Here is a 16,821-nt window from a genome sequence, read left to right on the forward strand (position 1 = left end):
CTAGGTGTTACCTCACCTTGACAATTTTTTGCCCTCTTATTAATCTGAATTCCAATTTATCAACACGAAGAATAAGAGTTCGTCGAAGCGACCGACGTTTAAGTTCGTAATAAAGTAAAAGTCGTCTCGAGTTACTGCGAAATATATTACCCGGCTCTCATTTCACGAAATTCTATTAAAAATTGCATTAAAAATCTATCTTTCAGGGAAAGCGGTAACTCTTTGTTTCTTTCTCCAAGTCTCGCAATCTCCTTTCTTATTTCTCTTCGAGATATAATCCTAGTGTAAGAAACAGATGCGGCACAATATAATCCTCTTGGCGAAAATGGTTGGAAATTAGTTAAGGAATACGTCGAGCCTTTTTTTCCTCGAAAGGAAGAACCGGTTGCAACGATTGCATATGAATCGAATTAATGCCAAATGATAATCTTCAACGATCCCCGGAGGCATCTATATTACAAGAAGAACACGCTATTCTACAATTTCAGGGCAAATAAACATGAAGGAACTACGCAGTAATACGTCAGCCATTTTTAATGATTGCATTAAATCTTGTCTTGAATTAGCGCGATCGTTTTACGACTGCCCATCTGTAGTCCATCTTGAGATTTATTCCCCCATTTTGTGCGCAGCTTCGTTCTCCATCTGTTCGATGTCACGTACGCGTTATTTTGGTATGGAAATGTTACGAAAATATGAGAATTTCGAAACTTGAAACGAGTATTCTTTGAATCTCTCGATGGTGACAGTAATATTAAATGTAATTGGGTTAGATCAGCTTAATTTTTATTCTTTTGATATTACAGTATGTATTATTATAGAAATATTACGAAAATAGTAAATTAGGTTAAATTTTGTCGTCATGTTATGTCTGTGTTATTATGATATGAAAATATTAGGAAAATATTTCGAAAACAAATATGAAAACGAAACGAATATTGCAAGGAATATCAAATCAAAAGTTTCAATATTAGTGATGTTAAATATGATTAGAACAAAATAATGTTATAAAATCGTGTATTTAATAAATATTATTTTATTTATAGTTTAATATTATACAGAATATTTGATAGAATTTTAAAGAATTTCTAAACAAAATTCATCTGTTTACACATGTGAACGCAACACCACAGAATAAATTTCTTCAAAGCAAGGAAACCGAATTCTTTTAAGTATAAAACCAATATATTGAAAACCCGTCATGTCTAGGAGGAAGCTTGTTTTGAAAGTCTTACAGAGCAAAAGGAAGCTTTTCGCGTTTTATATTTCCACGTGTCAACGTTCTTTGTCAAAACAACGTCCACACTTCAAAAACCTATAACATAAACACGGAATTATTTTATGAAATGTCATCGCACTTGTCAAACATCACTTCCTTTGAAACAATGTTATAAGCTTTTGACAAAAAACCATATTTCTTTCGGTGGTAGTCAAAATAATATTCTAACGCGAACTTTAAACAATTTATGCATAAAATGTTATAAATATCCGATTATCGAATTAATGGATATAATGATCGATGCATTTGCTATACGAGAATTCAAAATAATTTTATACTTAATAAATTATAATATCAAATAATATTGAATAAAATCGCGTTACGTGAGATCATAAGATTACATAAAAAAAAATTATTTTTCATTTTCTTTTAAATTTGAAATATAATCTTTATAGGTGAAAACAGTTAAATAAAAAAAAGGTATAGCTTTATAAAAATTATATTATTTAATATATAAACCATTAAATGAAATCAGAATCATTTATCAAAGTTTATATTAAAGTTATATAACAATTGTATTTTTTAAAATAATTTTTATTTAAAAAAATTATTTTCTTTTAAACGTATCTATATAATTTTATTGTGGGTATTGTTCTTCTTAAATAAAATAACGATATTGAACAGTGACAAATGACGTTTAGAATTTAATAACAATATAAATTCCGTTTATAGATATTGAGTTGATACATTATTCATTACAATACTTTAATATACAAGTCAAATCAGATTTTATTAATATGCAAATAATATGCGCATGAACATTTAAATAATTTATATAATTATAGTGCATATGAATAGGAAATAAAAAGAAAAATCTACAGATATAATTTTAATTTGAATTTAAAAATAGAAAATATTGATCAATTGATAGAAATAAAATTTAATTATTCAATTGATTACAAAATAATATTATAACAGAGTAAAAAACTAATAAAATGATACGTTTATATATTTTAATCGGTTTTATAAAAGATAATTTTTACATATACAAATATATTTGTCATTTCATCTCTTTTAATATCATTATATTTAAGAAATTTCATCTCGATATTTTTTCTTATTTCTACTTTTTTTATATGCATATATCGTGACATCTTTTTAACGGAATATAAAATCTGACCTTATAAAAGATCTTTTTGCAAAGTAAAAGCCTTTGACAATCTACTTGAACCTTATGCATCTTATCATAGTGCATAAGGAATATGGTCAGGCGAGAATTGATTCTTTTTTACAACGCTTTGTCCGCGTAAAATGTATAATTCACGGAGGAATAATCTTTAAAAACTTCAAAGAGAATTTTAAACGCGAGAATTAAGTTTCAAATAACGATTATTCCACGTTACATTTCATCTTACGATCGTTAATCATTAATAACGATTAATAATTTATAACTCCAATTCTCTATTTTGTAATATTTCATAGTGTGAAAAGTTGTCACTAAATTATATTTCAAAAGCTTCAAAAACTTTAAAAGTTCTTTCATAAATTTCACTGTTAACTTAACTCTTAAATATATTTCTGAAATTATTATTGATTGATAGTATATACGATTAAATATATATTACGTATCGATATCCATTCATGAAAATTATTTACAAATTTTATAATAATGGATTGATAATTAAATATAATATTATTTAACAGGAAATTTTATTTCGAATTATATTATTCATTTCATTTGAAATACATGTGATGCATTCCACATGTGACATATGGAATTTAATATATGAACAATGTATTAAATTAACATTCTTTATCTAATTATTTATTTATATTTATATTTATTAGACAGATTATCTGTTTATATGTTAATATATAATATAAATAAATATCATATAAATTGGATATAGATCTTTATTTCGAGCTTTACTTTCTCGTAATATAACAAGAAAATACAAATTCTATTTAAGATTCCTTCTTTTAACTTAATAAAGAACTTATTTCTATATCGTATAAACGCTGAAAATAAAAATAAAATATAAATAGAAAATTAACAAAATTAATTAAGAAAAATATCTGATATATACATGTAATTATAACAAATTATAAAAATTATAATATTTCTTCAACTTATTCCTTTTCTTATCTTATTACTGGACAATCTAATCTCATTCTAATTATTGAATTATTCAAGAGTTAAAAAAACAAAAATGAAATATGCATGAAGAATCGTCTGAAGATTGAAAAGATTAAGCAGATTGTTAAACGTTTTTATTTATACAACGCCTGGAGATTGAATTGAATTAAACTGCGAATTGAATCTTTCATTCTATTGAACCACTAGAGACCTAGAATAAGCACTACTAACCCAGATTCTCGAACAGTAGGAAGACAAATATTCGATTGGTTAATTTAAAAGTAAGTTATTTTACAAAAAAATAAAGATTAGCAAGAGATAGACTTTGCTTAAGCAAAAGACATTTGAATTTCACGTGCAATGCTAAATAGTATTGGAAATTTCTTCTAAAAATTGAAATTATTTATCTCTTTTCTTTGAAATTGTTTGAGTTTAAACTCTTTAAAATTTCCTTGATTAAAGTTTTGAAATTTTTTCGAGTAAATATTATGATATACATTATTAATTCTTATACAATATTAATTTCTATTTATCCATTTTGAAAATTCATTTTTCCAAATTTTATTAATTTCCTTCGTAAATTACTAATATTCATCTATCACATTTATCTCATATCAAATTAATCTCATATATATTTGTCTCAATCTTGTTTCTTCTGCACAATCCCAATTGCTTCGCTAATTAGTTCATCATAACAGACGGTAAATTTCCACTTTCGTTATATAATTCGCCGAACTTAATACACTGCTCTGTGGTCAACATATCGAGAAGGAGATAGAGTTATTCTAGCACGTGGAAACCACAATGCACGGAAGTTCGCGTGTGCATCGGCTTCCGATTAGAATGTGTTATTGACTTGTGGACCAAGGACACCCATTTGCGATGTATAATTCATATTATTAATGAAATGGTACCATTTCCGGCGCACGTGTTAGATTATCGTTACGGTGAACAACTCGTAATTGCTATAGAAGGAAGCACTATAGTAGACGATCCTCTTGTGATTGCGCAAGTTCATTGGCAATTTGAAATATTGAAATTAAAATGTGAATTGAAAATTTTAAAGATATCAGGTAGAAGATAGAAATTTTGAAAATATATTTAGTATATATTAAAAAAATACTTGGTCGATATTGTTTTTTAAAATGGAAATCATTTTTTTTTTCAGCATTGTGAATTATATGAATTTTATTCGATAAAAATTTCAAAAAATAATATGCTAGTTTTTTTAAAATGTGCGTTTTAATAAAAGATATCACATATAACTATCGCATATACATGATTTTTTACCAGTTTAACGATTTTCACAATTCTAGATAAAAATTACAGTTTTATCGAATCATAAAAGTAAAAATTGAATTTTATTTCAAATAAAATATAAATACAATATTGCATCAAGAAAAAAAATATAATAAATTTTATTTTATTTCTACGTACCGTTAAAAATTTATTTAACGTAATTTGTAACCATTTTTTTAATCATTCGTTAATTTTAAATTTCGTCATTTGATATAAATTAAATCAGTGTCTTATCGATTAACTGATGAATGCATCGTTTAAACAGGCAACAATTAACGTCTGCGATAAATATCCCGTAAATGGCGGAATAATTAAAGAACTAGTATCATTGGAGATCAAACAGACATCGAGTCAATAGAATTAATTAAGTTAAGGCCACACGAACGACCAAATTTGCTAACAAGTGTATTATATTCTGTACATTATTTTATTGCGTGCAAAATCCATTCATTCCATAATAAACGTGATGACATTAAGCAAATGATTTTATTACATGATCGAATGTTGAATTGTTTACGCGTTTATTGAAAAAAAAATCGATTGTTATTCATTGTTCTTCTTTTCAGATGCAGGAGAACAAAGAACGTTACATGTAGAGATTGATGATTATTAGCTAGACATGTTCTATAAGATATGTACGTGTTCGAGTGACAGTTTTAGTGACTGCTGTTCTAACTAATCAATACCGAAGATTGATATAGTGTGTCACAGATAATTCCAATTCAGTCATATTTAGAATTTAATTTAATTCAATATAAATATACTCTATGAGAGAGATTTGATAATCTTAAACTAAAATTATTATCTGTTTAATCTATTAATGATTGACATTTCATACAATTTATATATTGTTTTTATTAATAATTATATATTGGAATATATTTTATATATTTTATTTTATAATTATAATAACATATATTTTTATTTCAGATTATCTGGAAGAAGATCATTTGATTTGATTTGGAGATCACTTGAAGATTAAAAATGGAGGATTAAGATCATCTCAAGATCAAGATCCATTTGAAGATATTACGATAAGTATGTTTCCTCAATTATTCTATTAATATTTTTTAATAATTTTGTTTATCATTTTTTAGTGAATTTATTAAAACATCTAAATTAATTTCCTTACAATAATTAATTGATGGATATTACAATCATAATTTATCCTCATTCTCATCAAAGCGTCTAATCATTTTAAATGGTAATATATGTTACAATTTTATATGATTACTAATATTTCCAATAATCTTTAAATTTTCAATTCTTCAATTTCTATTCGAATTGATTCAATATTCCTATTCAACGAATAAATCATGAACATCGTTAAATTATCCTAATCATTCAATGACCCAAATCTCGCTCATTTCAACTAAATTAATTACATATCCAATCTCTAACAAACCTCAATTCACCTAATCAAGAATTAAATCAATCCGCTATCAACCTTACTATTCCCGTCGGTTTTATCTCCCTAATACCACGATTATTCCGTAATCCCTTGATGCGTCATTTCAAAGTAAATCTCAGTGCTGTGAAAATTGAAAAATCATCCGTCCAACCGTCAACGAGTCCGAAACACGAGCAAAATCTCGTCTCTGTATCATTGTAATCCCTTGTTCGCGTAGGTAGGAGTGAAAGTGACAACGAGGAGAATAACTCGACGTATAATCAGCCGTGTACGAATACAAGCAGTGGTATAAGTAATCCAATAATCGTGGAACGAAGCCGACCAGCTATCTAAGAAGCTTAATTTTTACACGAGGGTGCTTCCATCGTGGTAACCATCGTTTAGTTTTTTTTTTTACGTATGTATGTTTAATTAAGAGCTAACATTGTAAATCGTATCGTTTGTTTGTTATTGGGATATATGTGGGTTTATAGATAATAAATATCTATTTACACGTGATTAGTTTTACGATACGATTGGGATAATGCCATTTTTGAAGAAAAATAAACTTTAGAGTTTTTAAGGATTGAAAAGGTATGTAACACAATTTTCTATTATTATTCATTATTATTTTTTATATCATTTTTAATATCAATCTAATATCAATCCAATTTAATATCAATCCAATTCAGTTTAATTAACAATTTTTCTTTGACATGACACGAAACGAAATTAACATATCGTTAATTAAATTTCCATTTAATATTTCCTATGAAATAGAAGAAATCTGAAATTGCCAATCTTTCGAATGAAAAGTTTATGCTCAACATTCGATTATAATTTATTCGCAATTAAAATTTCGTTTCGTTTCACGTTCGGAATTAATTACGCACGAACGTTTAAAATTGAATAGGATGATAATACGTAGCTCTTTTGGGAAATGGAATACATTCGAAAACAGAACGAACACCTATTTAATATTACATCAATGACTCGTGACGAAAGAAAACACGTCAATTGCTCCCAGCGTTAACATACCAGTCTTTGTAGTTTTACATGTCAGCCGTTCGTTTGAATGTTTCACGAAAATAAATTATGCGCCATATTTAAGGTTATTTATTTTATATAAATCGAAGGAAAGGATTATATTATTTTAGAATAGAACAGGGAACTCTTTTATCTCGTATTTGCATATTTGAAAGGATAGTATCGAAAATAATGAAAAGAAATAATGAGCAAGTGTTAGCGTTATTTTTGCAAAAAGTATTCACGTTTAAAATAAGATAATATCATAACGATTGATATATGCTTAAAATGCAGGTTTCCATTGGAATTCGAATAGTAATACGTATTGAAACATATTCGAATTGAAAATGTTTAAAAGCTTTCAACGATTAGAGAGTTTTAAATAAAAGTTTTGCCGGATAATATTCTCGAAAAATGAAACATTTTTCTTCTCAATTATATACAAAAATCATCATAAAAATAATCCTTTAATGTAATAATTAATTTCCTATATAAACATAGTTATTTATGATATATTCTGATTATTATTATATTAGATGAACAATTTGTAATATAAAGATTCTTTCATTAAATTGGAAAATGAATCTGCTCGTTTTATTCTGTGACTATATTGAATTTTTATTTTTTCTGGAATAATCCTTTTAAAGTTTTAAGTACAAAGAACAGATGAATTAAAATTTTACATGGTATCCTTTAATACCTTTCATGGTTCTTCGCAGAGTAATTTCTGAATAATTTTTTTTCTATGCAATTTTTTTTATCAAAATTTAAAAAATTATTCGTTACAAAAAAATACGTTAAATAATAATTCAGTAATTTTTTATCAAATTTTCCGATAATTCAATTAATTTGCTTTCCTTTCGACTTAATAAATTTTATTATGAATTCATATGTCATCTCAATATCTCAATATTTTAATTTAAGATATTCTATTAGATTCTTTCTATTTTTCAAATACAATAAAATTTTATTTAAAATATTCTATATAATTAAAATGAAAGAAATTCTAATAATATCTTAAATAATAGTTAAATCTTTTAATTGGAATTTAAAATTTTGTCGTTTCATTTTGAAAAATAATAATTAAAAAAAAATAAATAATTAAAAATAATTAAAAATAATAATATTATAATAAAAATATTAAATGGTAATAATACAAAAAAACAATATTTATTTATGAAACCACTGAATATTTCGAAAAAAAAAATCCTTTAAAAGGAAACAACCTTATTGAATGATGAATCGATGATTCTCGCGTTAATTTGTGATTTGATTTGACTTGGTTGATTTGAGTTGTAATTCAATTTGACCTGCTCGATTAGAAAATAATTGTGCGAATTTCCGCTGAATTCTTCTCGGTTTGAGTGTCGTTCGATCCATTTTGGTTTGATAATGAATCATCCTTGAACTCTGCACAGAAAGTTCAAGCAAAAATATCATTCTCCTAGTTATAATCTGAAGATTGACAATCATCATTTTATTACTCTCCCTTTCGTTGAATTGCAAGGATTATATTTTCATAAATTAATATTTCATTGTAAATTTAACATTCTAAATTTCTTCCTTCTAAAGATAGATTATCTAGATTTGTATAAATATTTCAAGTCTTTTAAATCATTATTTAATATTCTCTGTTATTTAACAATTTTTTCATTATATAATTATTATTTCTTATTACTCATAATATTTATTATTATGAGATTATTATTGTACAGATTAACAATTAAATTGTAGAAAATATAGTATTTAGAAATGAAACATGTTTGTAGAAATTAGAAATTAGAGATCATTGTTGGAAGTTTAATAGTTTTTACATATTTCATAATATTTTGTTCAATATGAAAAAATGATTTGAATTTATATTCCAATTTTTATTATTATTATTTGAATAATGCAATATGTTTTTTGAATAAATAAAATAATCGTAGCAATGTAGTAAATAGAAAATTTTCATTTATAGTATTTCATAAAAGTAATCCTGTCTTTAAGAAATGAAATAATGAAAAAATTGTTGTTTTAAAGATTTATAATTAAAGCAAAAAAGTAACGCGTAAAATACTAAATATAATAAGAACAACATTTTTAAAAAGATGCAAATTATTAAAAGAAATTTTGTAAATATTAATTTATTATTTTGATTAATCAAACATCTTTTTTAAAATTTCAAACTTTTAGCTATCATGAAGTTAATTTTAAAAAAAAATAATATAAATAAAATTCCATAAATCTTAATTTAAGATTTTTTAATTTCTCACTATATAGAATAAAATTATACATTAACTAACAATTCGCAAACATCATTATAAAATTCAAGCAAGCGTTATAAAACTTTTGATAGGACGATCTTCCATGATTTCTTTACGAAGACGAGTCCCGAAGTCTTGAAAGTGATTTTCTAAAAGTTGAAATTACTCGTATTCACTCGTATTTGTCAGGAAAATAATCAGTTTTCGGTTTTACGGATGCTTTTCAATTTCTCTTGAAAAATACCAGCACTGTTCTTTTACTATTCACTTATTAAAATCGATTTTTGTGCTTGCATACGATGCCAATATCTCGCGTTTTCTCTTCCGCATATCTTGTGAGTTCTTTACTTGACTTGAAAATTGAAATACGAATTTTAGAAAAGAAAATTTATTTTTATGGAAAATAGCGAATTCTAAAACAAATATAATATAGTTCTGTGTATAATAAAATAAATATTTTTATTCAAACTGGAAGAGTGTTGTAGTTTTATTTTCAGATGAAATTTTTTTTTTTTATTATTATTTTTCTAGAACATTGTATTATATGTATACTGTATTTATAATTAATCTAGCACAAAATTTAGCCCACGAGCATATAGATCACTTGTAATAACGAAAAGAGAGGAGGATTGCAATTGAGTAATTAAAATTAATTAATCCCTGAAGAATACTATTTCTGTCTTGTAATGTACACCACCGATGTAGCGTTAATTCCACAGGGTAAAATTACTATTCTCTATCTCAAAATTTCTACTTCTCGTTGCATATACATGTACAACACGATGTAACGGTATAGTCATAAGTAAGGGAAACAATCTTAATTAATAAATAATTGCCAAACTTTTAAATTCAACATAACATACATTTTGTTAAACAAAATATATGAAATATACAATTCATAACTATGAAATCACTCCAACATCGAACTCAACAAGTTATTGATTTAATACGACACGAACAGACCGAGCACTCAGACTTTCAAAGCATTTAAATAGAATTTCACTTCAGTTTTATCCATCACACAAGCTTTTTCCGATTAAATGGCACATATTAGAGGATCCATGATAACATAATTTACATAATGATACATAAAACTATAATATTATAGCATCTCGTTTCGTGAAAAATTCATTATATAATGATTCAGAGAATTGCTTTCGATATTTGAAAATATATTAAATATTCAATAAAGTGAAATAAATAAAAAAAAACATTTTTATTATTTATCTCATATGTTCGCGTATTTTCCTTTATAAATATTGTATATTTTTCAAGTGTGCATGAAAATGAATTTATTCGTTCATTCATTATTTTAATTTACTTTTCTATGATTAAATTAAAAGTAGTTTATTTTATCAAATTCAAACTATAAATTATCAAATTTTTTATACATATGATTATATTTATAATTATTAATTAAAATTCGCTGGTAGAAATATTCGTATAATTATTTATTAATTAAAAAATAGATAAAACAATTTAAAATATTTTTTACTCAAATTTACCAGCTATGTGTAACTAATATAAAAAAAAAAATCTATCGTCCGACAAATAGAATTTGATATTTGAAAGTTTGATAGCCAATAACGAGATTTTCCTAGTGAATATGGGGGGGTTAGGTAAGAGACAATAACAGCTGCGTTTATAATCCCAGCCTAGACACATAATCAATTGCACGATAATTTCTTATCGTCGATAATTCGAAATACGCTTTGGTAATTATGCGTTCATGCGACATAGTTATATCCAATTATATCTGTGAAATTATATCTCCAATTAAAGCCACGTGCTACAACTAATGATACGAATTGCCAAAATTTATTTCGAAAACGTGAAACTTTTTTTAATTAATCCTATGTAATTTTAATTCGAATTTTACCTTTATTGAATCATTTTCAAAGCTATTTTATAAATAATTCAAAAAATGTTCTTCAATATGTAAGATAGATAATTTTAATTTATTTTTTATTTATTTTATTTTCTCAATCATTTCTATCTATCCAAATCTTATTTTATCCAAATCCTCAATCTTAATTTTTTGCTACATTAAAGTTACAAATAAATAAAATTCAATTCAATTAAATTAATGTACACAATGTTCACAAAACAATACACGTTTTCCTTTATTCCTACTATGCTGAGTCTTTAATTTCATAATCTCGTTTCACAAAGTAAAAAATATATTCTCTATCTATCAACAATCAGAGACAAGAGATTATTTCTCCGCAAAGAGTTAAAATATAATATTCACGTTTATCGAATAGAAACGTTCAAGAAACGTTGCGTCGTTCCCATTGACAACTGAATGCAAACGTAAAGAAAAAAAAAAAAAAAATGGACCAAACATCAAAAGAACCCTCAAAAATGAAAATGGCAGAGGATCTCATCTCGTGTGAATTCAAAAAAGGACAGTGTCACGACTTATCACTTCGATTCAATGGCACAGTTGTCGGCCTTAGTTTTCGTATCGCAATCCACTAGCCCCGATTCGCTTGTGCGACGCTCTATTTTTATTGTCTACCGCTCCCCTCGCAATCTCTTTTCTCTTCGAAACTCTCCCGCCGGGTATTCGGGTCGATCCCTCCTTCATTCGTCTCGCGTTGCTCGAATGCAATTTCACGTCCAACTAAAACCACGGGGCTCTCGAAATCTTGGAAGAAGATCCTATGTGCCAGGATGTTTACCGATATCCGCTCGTTCTCGTGATTTCAACGCGAGAAAAAAAAAAAAAGAAAGAACAGAGCTTCTGGGATTCGGTAACTACCTTGATGCAATGGTAGCTCGAAAAATAGGTGTCTCGAATCCTCCCTTGGGAGATCGAGTTTTTCGAGATTTGATGAATTGGAATCTGCCACGCTATTCTCTTTCGTTTCTTTTCTATTGTTTTTATAAGTAAGAAAGTAATATGTTAGAGTTATTTGTATTTGAAATTTATTATTTGATTATTTGAGTTTAATGATCTTGATAATATTGGAATTGTAATAGGGAAAAAAGTGGTTGTATATTCTTCTTATTTTATTATTACTTTATATTTACTTTATTTTTTATTTTGGCATTTATGACCAATTAATTTTATAATTTCAAAGTAAAAGAACTAAACTAAATTAGAATGAATGGATAAAAACAATACTATGGCTTCAGCAATTAAAACACAATTTTTCCTCAATATTTATCCTTTTCAATACATAGCAATTATCAAGTTTCTATTACAAGTCTAATAACTCTTCAGAAACTCGAACAATAGCACACATTAATCGTCACTACCATTCTTTGTAATTGAATACCTCTCAATTTTGTTTCTTTTGAGAACAAAGAATAAACGGATAAAAATAATTACTTCAAATAAAATTTTAATTTTCCTTTTTTCCTAAAATTACAATTATTGAAATTCTGTTATAACAATCTGTCCAACAATTCTCCAAAAAACTCTCAACAATACAATACTACACAAATCGAATACTTCTCCAATCCTCAAACTTTCTCCCAACACTAACGATTCTTCTTTTCAAACACTTTTTCAATCGTTCTATTTTACACCGAAAAACGAATCTTTCTTCATTTTATTCTCCCAATTTTTCTTCAAGAATACTACAACATTCTTTTTTTCAAATTCTGAATTCGGATTATATTCGAGTCAAACCGAATCATAGGTTGGCCGAATGTGTTTCTCTGTCATGGGTCAGACAATAGAAACGAAAACAAGGGCGAGAGTACGAGAATCGATCCCGATTCCGGAAACGAATTTCGATGGACGTCGATCGGGAATGGGGGCGGCCACGATGTTCGGCCGGCCATTGATTCCAGCTTATCGAATCGCGTTAAAAGCACTGACTATCCAATAAATTCCACGGCCCGTGCTCGGTCTGATTCTTCCCGACCTCTTCCTCTCCTTTTCATTTGCAAGTCTGTGAAGCCTTTGTAAATCTAATAGACGCAATCCGGCTTGATTCAAATTGTATTCGAATACAAGGGATATCGATCATTCCGGGAGACCGAAGGCGGTCGTCGAGGCGCAAACGAGGAAAAGGAGTGATTCTACGCTTGTCCCTGATCGGAATAACATATTGCCACTTCCCTCTCGAATCTGATTTTCAAACCAAATCGATTCCCAAAGAGGATTCCCTTTCCTTCTCTTTCACTCTCCACTTTTCTTTCTTCTTTTTTCTTTTGTGGGCAATGTTTCTATCTTGGGTATATTCAATTAGGGATTTATTATTTATTTTTGCTTCGCGTTTTATTTTTTTATTGATTTGATGAGAAGATTAAAATTCGTATGAATCTGATGGAGGACAAATGTAAAGGTTCTTGGAATAAGATAGATAGTGTGATGGAAGTTTAGATTCGAATTTAAATGAATTTAATTAGATATATTTATTTATTTATTTATTTTGAATCATTTGATTACTCTTCGTTTTCATTCAACAAATATTCATGTAATTGAAATTCATGTAAGCCACTAGTTCGGATAATAGAAGTTTAACTTAGTATTCGGTAAATTGAACATTAATGAAAATTTTCGATAAATGAAGTTCTGTTTGCCTTTATTCTCTACGAAGAAGTAAAGTAAAAATTAATTATCAGAATCTCTATTATTGATTTTGAAAGAAATTTCGATTATCTTCTAATTCTAATTTAAAAATAATTAAAATAGAAATAAATAAAAATATAATTTATTAGCTTTTAAATCCTTATTTTAATTTCTTCCCCGATATATGAAAAACTCTTTCATTCCATCAGTAAAATATTCCTGCATTCTATTCTGAATCAAAAATTCTAGTATTTTCTTCACTTTATTGTCCGTGATGAAGTGAGCACTCGTACTATCCTTTTCAAGATATGAAAGAAAATGAAATTCATAGATCGTCGAATTAATAAACGAGTATAATGGATATAAAATCAATTCAATTTTAGTTTTATTACAGCATCAAAAACAATTTTCAAAATATATTAATGTAAAAATTATTCATAAACGATTAAAATAAACAAAATGATTTTTTTTTTTACACATTTTTAAAGGAAAGATGTATTTTGGTTATAATTACCTTAATCTAATGCAAACTTCAATTACTTTAGATATTTATTTGTGTATAGAGTGTAAGTAAAAATTTACTTCAAATATTTTTCAAATATCATAATCCGTGCTATATTATATCTTTTTGCATAAGCCTTAACTTTTTTATTTGTTACTTAGAATCTTTTCAAAACTATTCCACGAATAAATTAATATGTTGAAAATTTCATCGAAATCAGTTAATAATAAAATAAAAAACGACAGACATTCAGAGAATATAAAAAAAATCTATAAATTTTAAATATCGAATTTTTTTCTCCCAAAGAAATAACGTATGTAATATCTTCCGATTTGTTAAAGATTAATTTACGTTAAAAGCTGATAGTGATAAATAGTGAATTCGAGAAAGTGAAGTGAAATTCGACGATCTCTCGATACTGTAATAGAAATATTGTTCGGCCCGATCGATGAGATAAACGAAATCCTCGTGAATCCTGTGGTTCCTCTGATAAAATTGATACAATTGAATTAAACGAGTAACGGGATATAACGTTTCATAAAAGGTACAGAGGCAAATTCTGGTAGTTGATGAGAGATAGCAGTTGGAAAAAAATTAATGATCGTAAAATAGATCTTCGCAGAGCGATCTTTTTGCAGATTTTTCGTTTCGTCGTATTTGTAGATTATATATACCTATTATATATTTGCAGTGAAGGGAGATTAAATATATCATGTAGTAATCGAATACCTCCGCATGTTGGAATTTATCCATCGAGCTCAGTAATGATTCAACTGTGAAATGGTCTATGCGGATTAATTCTAAGTTAAATCCTTGATAATTATGAGAAGGGAAAGAATTAGATTAAATAAACAAATAATGTTGGTAAAATATTTTATTTTATTAAGAAATGCACGTCCATTTTAAAAAAAAATTATGTAGAAAGTGTAAATCTAAATCTAATTTATTTTTATAAATGAACGGGTTTTGAAACGCGAAAGTTTTTATTTGAGAAAGAAATAATTGATGATCGCGTGATATTGAATTTCACGATACACTAAGGTGAGCTATGCACGAGTCTAAAGTAGTAAAATCCACATCGCATTCCAAACTTTATGTACACGGAATCGTGTGACTTTCCTCAATTTGCTTTTGCTGTGTTGGACTTCCAATACCACAAGCTCGATGTTTTAATCTCTCAAACTCCATGATACAAACTCCATTTTACAAGGGTGTAAAATCCTTGTCACGAACCACGTAACGATTACTCTTCAAGTTACAAGATCGAAGTGCTTGAATTTTCCTAAGAATATTTGGCAATTTTCAAAATCTGTGAAACCTGTGCTCCTTTGATCTTTTATAATTTGGAATCTATTGTCTAAAAATTCTTGTGGTATCTGCAAAGATTGTATAGTTTAAGATTCGAGATTTATAAGTTTTTATAAAATTAAATCTGAGTTTTCAAGATAATTTCTATAATTTAAACCTTGCATTGTAAAATTTATTCTATGATTTATGTCTTGACGATTTTACAATTTGAGATCTGGAAATCTGGAAGTTTTATAACTTGAACTCTTGAAGATTTTATAGCTTGGGATCTGAGATTCGAGAGCTGTCATAGAATTTGAAATTTAAAAATTTTATTTTATGGTTTATATGAATTCTAAAACTGAAAGTTCTTTGTTTGGTCTAGGATTGCAATACTCTAAAATATTTCATTTGAAATTTAAAAGTCTAACATTCCAAAATAACTAGATTTGGGAAGATTAGAGATTAAAATCAAAAGTGTAACTTTGCTATTCAAGGTTTGAGATTTGGAAATTTGCAAATCAATGGTTGTCCAGTGCCAATTCTACCGTAGAATGATTTGATCTGGTTTGCATAGACTTGGAATCATGAAGTTCGAGCTCCTATGACATCGAGATTGCGGTATTCAAACTTCCACAAAGCAGAGGTAACATGAAATGGGTGTGCGATTATGGGTGCACGCAATTTGACATCTCATCTCTCTTTTGTTAGGAAGTTAATGTAGAAGTTTAAGTTTATAACTCTTTTAATTTATAAAAATTGATAAGATGTATTATTATATACGTTTTGTGGAATTTATTTTATCCTATCTCGCAAGATCACGATAAACATTTCGAGATTTTTCGAAATTCTCTACTTTCATTTGTAATTAAATATTATTTTTAATAAAAATTCTCATTCTCCTAAGATATATCTGAATCAGTGTCCTTTAATCCAAATATCTTAGAAACCATCGATGATACTATGAAACAATTTTAAAAATCAAAAGCATGGAGAATATATAAAAATTAATTTTATCTTTTAAATCTATTTTTGTATGATAAATATATTTTTTGCAATGTATCGATACAACGATTTTTTAATTATCGTTAAAAAACTCTCCTTGCCTTTTATTCATTTAATTAAAAAAATTTCGTACGTCATTTATTTCATCTACCTTTCTCGATTAATAACAAAGCAAAAGGTAA

The 16,821-nt window shown here is 26.9% G+C and overlaps 1 protein-coding gene and 1 long non-coding RNA gene across 4 annotated transcripts in view; one reads left to right on the forward strand and one right to left on the reverse strand.

Moving 5' to 3' along the window:
- The window catches only part of LOC122718474, a 73,645-nt gene extending 67,022 nt beyond the window's left edge, over positions 1–6,623 (forward strand). The window contains exons 4-6 of one of the 2 annotated variants that reach the window (XR_006347391.1): positions 5,586–5,693; positions 5,753–5,859; positions 6,284–6,623. This is a non-coding gene — a long non-coding RNA (uncharacterized LOC122718474). The remainder of the gene's footprint in view (positions 1–5,585; positions 5,694–5,752; positions 5,860–6,283) is intronic. The other variant, XR_006347390.1, reaches the window with a different exon arrangement.
- The window catches only part of LOC122718470 (calcium/calmodulin-dependent 3',5'-cyclic nucleotide phosphodiesterase 1-like), a 179,833-nt gene that overhangs the window by 150,936 nt on the left and 12,076 nt on the right, over positions 1–16,821 (reverse strand). The gene's annotated exons all lie outside the window — the stretch shown is intronic.

The sequence above is a fragment of the Apis laboriosa genome, unplaced genomic scaffold (assembly GCF_014066325.1).
Source record: "Apis laboriosa isolate Shangri-la unplaced genomic scaffold, ASM1406632v1 scaffold645_cov152, whole genome shotgun sequence".
NCBI classification, from domain to species: Eukaryota; Metazoa; Arthropoda; class Insecta; order Hymenoptera; family Apidae; genus Apis; species Apis laboriosa.